Source organism: Sturnira hondurensis, unplaced genomic scaffold (assembly GCF_014824575.4).
Source record: "Sturnira hondurensis isolate 20B ecotype Veracruz unplaced genomic scaffold, ASM1482457v3 Scaffold0006413, whole genome shotgun sequence".
NCBI lineage: Eukaryota > Metazoa > Chordata > Mammalia > Chiroptera > Phyllostomidae > Sturnira > Sturnira hondurensis.
Genome location: NW_028079044.1, coordinates 36,209,993 through 36,222,085, shown reverse-complemented (window position 1 = coordinate 36,222,085; position 12,093 = coordinate 36,209,993).

Below are 12,093 nucleotides of genomic sequence, written 5' to 3'. Positions count from 1 at the left end.
TTTTGTTGGCCCAGAGAGTAGCCAAAAAATAGTAACTTTCTTTTAGTCAATCTGAAAACCATTTTATACTTAGATATTTTTAGAATGACCTAGATTGTTATCAATATATCAACAAACAAGTGTTGGCAAGGATGGGGAGTAAGGGGAACCCGTGTGCACTGTGGGCAGGAATGCAGACTGGTGCAGCCACTGTGGGAAGCAGTATGGAGTTGTGTCAAAAAATGGAACTGCCTTATGACCCAGTGTTTCCACTTCTGGGAGTTCATCCAAAGAAAACTGAAGCACTATTTGAAAGATTATCTGCACCACTATGTTCGTGTCCATGTTTACAATAGCCCAGATTTGGAAACAGCCCAAGTGCCCATCAGTAGAGTGGCGGTACACTTACATAGTGGAGGACTACTTGGCTGTATAAAAGGAAGAAATCATACTCCTTGCAAGAGTATGGATAGACTTGGAGAGCATTATACTAAGTGAAGTATACCAGTCAGAGAAAGACAACTACCATATGATTTTATCCATATGTGGAATCTAAAGAATCAATTAAACTAACAAAATAAAAACAGACTCATAAGGAACAGACTGACAACTATCCAAGGGCAGGTAGGTTGAGGAGTTGAGTGAAAAAGGTGAAGGGATTAAGCAAATAACAAGAAAACCTCATAGACACAGAGGGAAAGGAGGGTATGGGGAGGTAGAAGAGGGTAAAGGGAGGATAAATGGTGATGGAAGGAGACTTGACTTGGGGTGGTGAACACAGTTACAATACACAGATGATGTCTTATAGACCTGTACATCTGAAACCTATATAATTTCATTAACCAATGTCACCCTAATAAGTTGAATAAAAATGAAATAAACAATATGTGTTTGGAGAATCACCAGGCTCTAGCACTTGAGGGGGTGATATAGTACAATTTTTAAAATAAAATCAATAAAAATTCAGAGAGAAAAACATGTGGTCAATCAGTATGTCAAGAAATGATAAGCCTTCACAATGATCAGAGAAATGTAAGTCAAAATTAAGAGATGGTATTTCACATCTTATCAGTTGATAAAATATTGAGAGATCTTACTATATTAAATATTTCTGTCTGGATAATTAGAGCTCTAACAGATTACTACTGTTGGGTAAAAGTTGATACAAGTTTTAAAAAACAATTTGTCTACCATATATCTAATTTCAACTTTAGGTAAATTGCATGTTTAGGTAAATATCTCCTTGTACCTATACATCAGGAGACATTTATGATAACATTATTATTTCTTTTGCAATAGTAAAATATAAGTCTGGAAAAATACAAGTTAGTGCTCACTGATAAGAGATTTGACTAATAAAGTATCATATGAACATAATGGACTATTGTGCAGCCATGAAACTGTACAGCCAAGGATATTAAACTATACACAAGCCCACTGATTAAACTTTGCAGCACAACATTTAGTAAAAAGAGGCCCAATGGACAGGTTTCAGGTTTAGAGACTTACATATAGTCCAAAAGCAAACAGAAATAAATAACTCTGTAGCTCATGTAAACATGCAATGTATGAGTTAAAACAATAAAAGAAACACAGAAAGAAAATATAAAGATAAAATGTGAATAGTTGTTGCCATGAGAGAGACGCAAGGGGATGACAAAGTGAGGAAATGGAAATGACTGCTTAGGCCTTCGTTTGGGGAACACAGGTGTTCATTTTACTATTAAAAATAAAGTGAAATAAAGCACAATGAAATAAACTAAAATAACACCATTCATGAAAAATGAGGATATCTTTGGGAAGAAAGAATTGTAATTAAGCCAGTTCTGTGCACCTGAATTCCTTAAAAAGAAATTTTAAAAAGTATCCTGCAGGTTTTGTAAATTAGATTTTGTGTGGTTTTCCTTCCACAATTTATGTTGTAACAATATGCCTTGATTGCCCAATACTCTAATGGCTGCCTGCTATCACAATAGGAAAAGGCTGCCTGATTACTTTAATTAAAATATTCCCTTTAACATTGAAATGAAAACTTAGTTTCATCTGAAGTCATCTTTAGCAAAAACGCATTAGAAAAAAAAAAAGAAATGCTCACTGTACCATATTAGATTTATATCAGGTTTGAGTATTATGATCCTTAAATGCATAAAGCAAGACAATAGCTTCAGAAACTAATTATCATTGGATAAGTTTCACTGATAAAGTCTTAAGATTGTATTTATAACCATACTAGATCAAGTGGAAACACAGACACTAATACGGTTTTCTAAACCTGCCACATGGGTTGGTTTTTTACTAAGGCTTGGTTCATTAACACAAATATTTATATAACTGACCTCAGGCCCAGCTTCTAAAACAAGCTACTTAGTAGAGTTTTTATATCGCACTGATAAATGTCAGGGGACATTTATCGTGCCCCACCCTGTATCTCTTCCACAAAATGAGCTTGTAAAACAGCCCTGGAGGAAGGCGTGCAAATGCGATGCCATTGAGTACTGCATCTTTTAAAAACTGCTACGCTTGGACCAGGGTAGAATCTTACATATTATTCTGGTCCTAAACTTTGGCTAGTAGTGCATTTGGACAGAAAGTATGTTAAATGAGACCAGGAAGGACTGTATATAGCAGAGTCACCACACCTCGAAGTAAACTGAGCCTTTGCTAAAAATGCAGGCATTCCCTGTTACTGGAGGTACGCTTGCAGAGTTGTTACTTAATCACTCTAAGTCTCAGTCTGCTTGCTGTCAGATGGGATATTAATTATTTCTACCTTTTATAATCATTAAAAATCAGCAAAAGTACAATAAAGCATTCACCTTAGTAGGCAAGAGAAAATAATTAATGTCTGTTTTGTTATTGCTACTTTATTGAAGCCAGCTCACTAAATCTTTCACCATCAGAGTGTGTGGGGAAAAATGTCGTGCTATTCTATTACATATAACAGAGAACGTTAGTCTTTCTCACCATTTCTAACAGTTATACCTAAGCAAGATTTTCCCATAATTTTTCACTTTCTGAACATACAATATAATACCCATCTCTATCTGTTTTAAATATTTCTTCCTTCTAGTTCAGCCTAACTTAGACTTCAAAGACTATAGGGATAGACAGGAAATGGGAGAGCTCTTTTTCGTTACTTACTTTGGCTTTGCCCTTCCCTCACCCCTGTTTTCCTGTCCTGTTAGAGAGTGGAGAGGTATTAAACAGGAAAAGAGAAAATAAAAAATTTGCCATGTAGTAGTTCTTTCCTGGAAGTTCAACAGTCTCAGATATGGTAGCCCACAAAATGCAGTCTTTTTCCTTACCCAAAAAGCTTTTGTGGATTATTAAATCACCCTGTCTTTGGTAAATATATTTTGTTTCTTGGTAGTGCAGGTGATCAACCACTCTGCCAACTCTTTACTTCTTCCCCCTCTGTGGGTAATCTGACCCAACCACTGGACACAACTTTCATTTTATCTGTCACCTATAAGGGACTGTTCCACGTGGTGCAGGGAATGTAGCTCAGCCCCTGATTCGGAAAACTCATGGGGAGCGAGGTCAGCACACTGGACCCATGCCTCGAGTATAGGTTTTCCTGTGGGGAACCAGGTCTGCATTGTACCTAGGCTGCTTTGAGGCTTGATTTTTGCTAAAACTCTCTCACCCTGAATTGAGGTAGCAAATGTTGACTGCATATCTTTAAAGTTACTTCCTAAAATCTATGCTAAACCTCCCAAGTATGGAATGTAACCAGTTCACCCACTTTTCCCTTTGCATTTGCAAATATCCTTCTTCTTTGATGTAATTAGCAACATCCTTTCCTTTGTTATCTGTAAAAGGTAATCACCCACAGGGAACCTGTGCAGAGTAAATGAGGACCATCCTAGATATAGTGTACCCACAAAAGCAACAATAGCCTGTCTAGGCAGGAGTCACAGCCCTGTCTTTCTCAGAGAGTGGCCATGCCATCCCTTTTTCTCCACAGGACTTCCTTAGTCCATGTGAATTTTTTCACTGCATCCACAACACATGGACTCCACAGACCAGGGTTCCATCAGTCACCCCCACCTCCTTCATACTCTTTTTTTTTGTTCAGCTCCAGTTGTCCCCATTTCCCCCCAGCACGCTCCCCTGCCCCACCGACCCCCACCTTCCACACTCAATTCTATCCCCTCATTGGCTTTTTCCATGGGTTCTTTATACATGTTCCTTGATGAAACTTCCCTTTCATTCCTCCATTATCCCTCTCTTGAATGAAAACCCTTTTCAAGCTAACTTAATGTCCCGTTCATCTTTGGTGTTCACATAGAGCCAATAGGAAATCAAGTCTTTTCCATACTGTTAGTGACGAATGCACTCTTGTTCTCATCTTCCCTTTTCTCTCTGAAATCAGGGGTAGCTCTAGTCAAGCCTTGGTGTTTAGACCTTTGAAAAGTATGAATGAAAATCAGTTTGTATGACATGGTCAAATCCAAGGTAACTGTCATGCTGCCTTCACATTTCTTTATGGCCTAGTTTAATTATTCTGGGGCATGGGTGAAAATGCTCACGTCTTTCCCCAGAGAGGTATTAGATGTGAATTGTACACTGTTGATTCCCTGCAAGGTGTCCCCACTACTGACATATCCATCAATATCTTTGACTGTTTTTTTAAGATTTTATTTATTAATCTTTAGAGGGGAAGGGAAGGAGAGAGGGAAACATCAATGTATGGTTGCCTCTCATGCGTCCTCCACTTGGACCTGGCCTGCAACCCGGGCATGTGCCCTGACTGGGAATCAAACCATGATCCTTTGGTTTGCAGGCCTATGCTCAATCCACTGAGCTACACCAGCCAGGGCTGTTTTTTTTTTTTTTTTAATAAGCCCAAGAAATGGGTGAAACTAAGAGTCACAATAGGTTTCATAAATTTTTAGACTGTCTCCTGCAAATGGTCTTGACGTTATCATTTATAGTCAAGAGCCCAGAAAAAGAAAAGTTTCATTTAAAATCCCATTAAATTTTCAAGGGAAATTAAATTACTGAATAAAATTATGAGTATAGTATGAGTAAGTAGTAGAATCACAGACCTGACTATAGATCTTTTCATAGAATAAGTCTTTAAATGGGATATATAGAGATATATAGATACAATGTCCATTTGCACAAAAGCCATCCTAAGCAACTGCTCCATGCAGAAATGAGCAATAACAAGAATTCTTACTATTTCTCTGTGCTACAATATATTTTAATAATTGAATTTATGATTCTGTGAAGTAAAAATCAAATTTCCATCAAAATATGTATTTATGGTTCACCTTTCCACATATATTGAATCATGCATTTGAATTTTCCCCTATTCTTTTTTATTTGACAATAAAAATAAAAGTAAGAAGCACTTTAATAAATTACTCTCTCAGAAAAGGAAAACACAAATGAAAACAAGACTGGGCTGGCTTTTCTTCAAGTCATTGCAGCATAATGTACAGGTACTCAAAAAGAAACAAGAAAATCACAGTAAATCCTAGTAGAGATAATATCTGATTTATTTTGAGATGATTCACTTCTTAATGGGAGTGATCTCACATGCTTTACATTCAGATTTTTAACTTGGTAAATTACCATTAGATTTCCTCACTTCCTAAGGACAGTTTGAGTTCCAGCATCATTGTTCCAAATACCAAGCTATTCACAATCTGTGTAGTGCCACTTAATCAGAAAACATATGTAATAAAATACTAATAATTAGAAAAGAAAACACACTGTCATGGTTTATACACGCTGTATTTAAGATAAAATCAGAACAGTCTTAAAATCAATTGTGCACATCAGGAATATGTATAATAAAGGCAAAGATTTTAGTAAACATGTACTCTACATGCTCATGTCTTTGATTTACCAGGTAAATCTGGTTGACTACCCAAGTTTCTCAGATTATTTAAAAATAGAACAGGACAAATTCAAAGCACACCCGATATCTTTTGTAAATTCCTATGCATGTATCTTCCTTACATTATTGGCATATATCACCATCCATACACCACTTAATCACTATTCTACAACAGAAGGAATTCGTCATATTTTGTCACTTTATTCTCATTTTACATTACATATTAGTCTCTGTCATCGGGTAAATTGAATTTATCTCTTTGGATTTTGATTCCTTAGTTTTATCAACATATCTTGATTCTTGCCTAATTTGCAACTGCTTGATGGGCAACATTATGCAATACTGCTGGGCTGCCTCCCTAAATTGTTAGAGAACCAATATCCACCTTTAAGAAACCCGCATTTTCTATTACCTGATCAAGCAATTGATTATTCTCACAGCTCTCACCTATCCCCTCTTCACATGTAAGTGCACAAATCCTAATCATTTTACCATTATATATCAATCAAGAAACTTCGCTTCGAGAAACAGAAAACTCATCAAGGGTGGTTATTGGCTATCAAAATTGAAAAGGACTGAATTAATTTGATTTGTTTCAGCCACTCAGTGTGTGTCTCATCACGGGTCATGTTTCTTGCCATCTGCCCCTCTGCCTCCTTTAGTGCTAGCTTGTTTTAAATTTCCTTTCCATCATATTGGCTAAGTGGTTTAATTTAGGCTTCACAGTTACACAAAAGGCTGAAGCAAAATACCATCAGTGCAAGTCTTGAAAGCATACTGATTGAAACACTTAAATTATTAATTGGCTTAAATTAATCAGGGCGTATCTCCAGAACTGAGGTGGGATCTGAGCATTATTAGAAGGACTGAAAACCCAAGGAAAATATCTGGATACTTTGAGGTGCATGTGGAAAAGGAGAAATGGTAGGCAGGTAGCAAATTTTCACCACACATAAAATGAAACAGGTAAACTTAAAAAGATATATTACTTGCAAAGAGTATCCTGGCATTTTCTGAATAATTTTTCTGTAGTATTCCTCTTCCCAGAATACTGCTCATTTTATTTTACTTTTTATTTAATCTTTATTGTATTTTCCATTACCATTTAGTCCCCTTATAATCCTCTCCCCTGGTAATCACCACACTGTTTGACAATTGTGTAGTTAATGTCCAAAGCAGTTCAATTTATCACATGAAGCACAAGCTTATTGTATGTGAACAGTAAACACAGTTCAAAGAAAAGACATTATAAAACCTGCTTCACTGATTTTCTTTCTTTAATATGTTATTTCCTTTATACTGGGAATATCATCATATTCAAGGTGAACATTTATTCAGTGAAAATACAGAAATATAACCTGAAACACATTGATGCTGGTATTCTAAGATTTTATCTATTTATAAATTTCTAAATTAGTGAAGTACATGGGAATCGTTCTCCATTTTGTGTACATAATTTGTATTGTGTATCACTATAGTACTACATGAATAAACTTTATTACATGAGGAACTTAACATTTTGCATCTATAAACAATCCATTTTCCAGACTAATCATTTTATCAATTCTTATAGTGTGTTACCATTATGACTAAGTAATAAAATTGTATACTACCTGGATTTCATTTATGAATGCATTCATTTATATATAAATTACCTCATTCCTCACTAGACTCAATGGCTATCAATAATGTATTTATTTACTAATATTACCTCATTCAAAAGAAAAAAATACCCTGGCTGGTGTATTTTTTTATGCTCAATGCTCAGGTAGTTGGAGCATTGTACCATCACTGAAAGGGTGCAGGTTCAACTCCTGGCCAAGGCACATACCTGGGTTATGGGTTCGATCCCTAGTCGGGGCATGTATGCTTCCCAGCCTGGGTGACTACGAGAGTCAACCAATCAATATTTGTCTCTAACATTGATATTTAACTCTCTCTTCCTGTTTCCCTCTTCCTCTCTCTAAACGCAATAAAAACATGTCCTTCGGTGAGAATAAAAAAAAAATTTAAAGACTGACCCAACATAAAAAAAAATGTCATTGCTGTTTAGAGTTAAACAGATATTAAAAATTATACAGACAGTAGTTATGGTTAAAAATTTAAATTCAATATTGATTGTGCTTTAGCAAATTTTCACTGAAGTTTTTACTGTGACCTTTACTATGGTCTTTCACATTAGGTTGTGTATTTCTGAATTAAGAGAAATAATTGAACTTAAAACTTAAATATATACCAATATCTACAGCTATGTCTATATTTATCTATGTCTGTATTTATATCATCTTTATCTAATCGATAGCTATATCTATGTATATCTAAATAACTAGTTGTTACTTTAGACATTGGGTCTCAGTAGAGAAGAGAGTGGGAATTTGAAAGGACAATGCACAATAAAATGAGTGTGGGTATCATTCTAGCAATATGTTTGAGTCATGATCCACTGGGTCCTGTTTTACTTCAACCATAATTAATTACACTCAGCTTCTCAAATTACCTATGTGCCCTGGGTCATTTTGTATCTTCTTGTGTGATCCCTCAGAATGGAATACACTAATCCCTGCCTTGTGCTTTAGGAGTTTCTTTAGTTATATCCTGTGGGCACACTCAGGCAAGCCACTTTTAAGTTTTCTGTGCTTTTATTTACTCATTCTGAGTATGGGGATAATAACAGTCCCATCACATAAGATTATTGTAGTTAATGAACATGATTTTGCATAAGTGTGTGTGTTTAAAGCGTTACTGAACACACAGGATTAATTAAAAGTTGCGAATTACTCAATGTGCATGGACTACTTATGTTCGTCCTTCTAATTTCTGATGAAGGGCTTGAGGAATTGAGAGAAGGCTAGTGTACATGAAGTATAGACAAAAGAGCAGAGAGTAATAGAAGTTGAGGTGGGAGAGGAAGTGTGGATTGGAATAGTCCATATCCCGAGGCAAAGAAAACAATTGTACAGTTTTAGTCAGGATTGATAGGGACTGCGATTTTTGAATAAAGCGATCTCTTCAGAGAAAAGCTTTTAGTGTATGATGGAAATTATCCCCTCAGCTTCTCACATGTGCCAAACGGCCTCTCTCTAAACTGTCTGCAGAGAAACATCAATCACCAACATGTTTTAGATGCATTAGCCATGGGAAATGCTGTGCTAGGTCCTGTGGATGCCACAGGAAACGTCTCAACTTTCCACCGTTGGATCACAGCCTACTCGGGCAGCATTTCTCATGCCTCGGCACTGTCTGACATCATGGGCCAGGCAATCCTTTGTAGTCAGGGGCTGGCTAGTGCACTGTAGGGTATTTAACAGCATCCCTGGCAACTACGCATGGATGCTGGTAGCAGCATCTCCCACCTCCAGATGTGACATCCAAAATATCCACTGGCGTTGTTTAAGCATAATCAATCTTCCCAGCTCAGAAACACACCCCAGCAAAGTACGATTAGAAGTTTGGTACTAAGTTCTGTTGTATAATTAGAGAGACTAATGCTGTGTACCTGTATGGAGATCTAAATAGTATGAACCTCACCAAGTGCCTCCCAACTGATATATTAAATATGTGGCTCCACGGTGGAAGCAGATCTCATTGGGTAAAAATATCCTATTTGTTATCATCACGTTTTCCATTTTTACAATAATGGGGTCTCATACACAGCCTATTTTGTGCTCTGTACAAGGGGAGAAACTAAAGATGCATGAGAAAAAGAAAAACTATTGTATAAGTTAAAAGTTGTGCTCTCTCTCAGTTTAAGCTACGTGGTGGTCTGTATCCTTCATGCAGGGACAGTGTTCGGTAATGGGGAATCATGGGTTTACAATAAGAGCTCTTCGTGATCTTCAGCATGTGACAGGGGTACATTGCACATTTAGGTTATATATCATCCATTGTTTGTATGGCACTAACTTAATTTCTTCCGTCTTCTCTTGAGCAACCATGGGTTACTACAATTTCTCATCCTTTTAATGATGGCATTCAATTATTTAAAATAATTAAAGTATTTAGATGACTAATTATTTTAACTTAAAATAATTAAATTATTTAGGTGATTGAGCAAACACTGTGTTTGCTCAATATAATAATTGTCTCCTCACACTATATAGTTCAATATGTAGTCAGATAAGATATGCCTAGAACAATATCTTTCTTCCAAAAAAATGAAGCACTATCTTTCTGCCTTTTTTTAAGTTGCCTTCTCATCATTACGCAATACTGGGTAATCTATAAAATATTCGCTATGCGTACAGTGTTCAAAAGATCATTATTTTAGTTAATAATTATATTGTCTATACAAAAAAAATCCTGGCTACATTTTTATGAGAATCTAAGGTTATATTTAATATTAGTATAAAATCCTAATATATAATTTGGTATCATTAAAGTACTCTTAAATGCCAATCTTTCAGCCTAATCTAAAAAATAAAATAGCTGGTCTTGCTAGCTTAAATGGTCAAGTAAGATATTAAGAGGGGTATATGGTGAATACTAAGATCAGAACATACAAATAAATTTCTACACAGAAAGAAAGAAGGAGCTCCTGCCCTTTATTACCGCATAGATGGATCAGGAGAGCATTATGTTAAGTGAAATAAACCAGGTGGTAAAAGACAAATACTATATGATCTCACCTATAAGTGGAACTGAATCAACAATACAATCAAATGAGCAAAATAGAACCAGAGACTTAAAAATAAAGAACAAACTGACAGTAACCAAAGGGGATGGGGGAGTGGGACAATGGGAGAAAATAGGGGAAGGGCCATCAAGGAACATGTATAAAGGACACATGGACAAAGGAGTTAGGTTTCAGGGTTTGAGATGGGGATAAGTGGGACAGGGGGGTATGGTGGGGGGGAATGGAGACAACTGTACTTGAACAACAATAATAAACAAACAAACAAACAAATAAAATAAAGAAAATTCAAATGAATTTCAATAAAACCTATTTATTAGAAAAATAATAATTTAATAAATGTTTAATTATTACAATAGCTTTATTAACTAAAAATAATAGACTCTGTGTTTTTTTCTTAAAATTTTTTAGCTTTTTAGAGTTTTAAAAAATTTTTTTTAAAATTTAATCATTGTTCAAGTACAGTTTTCTGTCTTTTACTCTCATCCCAGCCCACCCCTCAGAGCTCCCCACCTCCCTCCCATTTCCACCCCCCTTATTTGATGTCCATGTGTCCTTTGTACTAGTTCTTATAAATCGTTCCACTTTCCCCCTGAAATTCCCACCCCTCTCCCCCCTAGTCACTGTCCCCCTGTTGTCTATTTCAGTGTCTTTGTTTTTATTTTGCTTGCTTGTTTTTTAAATTTATTTAATTATTTTTCAAGTACAGTTTTCTGTCTATTACTTCCATCCCATCCAACCCCCCGTGCTCCCCCTCCCTCCCATTTCCACCTTTCTCAGTTGTTGTCCATGTATCCTTTATATTTGTTCCTCTAAATCCCTCCCCTATTTACCCTGAAATTCTCTCCCCTCTTCCCTCTGGTCCCTGTCAGCCTGTTCTCTATTTCAGTGTCTTTGGTTATATTTTGCTTGCTTGTTTTTTTGTTGTTGTTTAGCTTCCTGTTAAAGGCGAGATCACATGGTATTTGTCCTTCAACACCTGGCTTATTTCACTCAGCATAATGCTTTCCAGTTCCATCCATGCTGTTGTAAAGGGTAGGAGCTCCTTATTTCTTTCTGCTGCATAGAATTCCATTGTGTATTTGTACCATAATTTTTTGATCCATTCATTTACTGACGGGCACCTAGGTTGCTTCCAGCTCTTGGCTATTGTAAATTGTGCTGCTATGAACATTGGGATGCAGAGATTCTTTTGGATTGGTGTTTTAGGGTTCTTAGGATATAATCCCAGCAGTGGCATTGCTGGGTCAAAAGGCAGGTGCATTTTTAGTTTTCTGAGAAAATTCCATACTATTTTCCACAGTAGTTTTACCAGTCTGCAATCCCACCAACAATGGATTAGGGTCCCCTCTTCTCCACATCCTCTCCAACACTTGTTATTTGTTGCTTTGTTTATGATGGCCATTCTAACCGGTATAAGGTGGTATCTCATTATGGTTTTAATTTGCATCTCTTTGATAGCTAGTGATATTGAGCATCTTTTCATGTGTCTCTGGATCCTCTGCATGCCCTCCCCTGAGAAATGTCTGTTCAAGTCCTTTGCCCACTTTTTAATTGGGTTGCTTGTCTTCTTGGAGTGGAGTCATGTACGTTCTTTGTATATTTTGGAGATTAAACCCTTGTCTGAGGTATC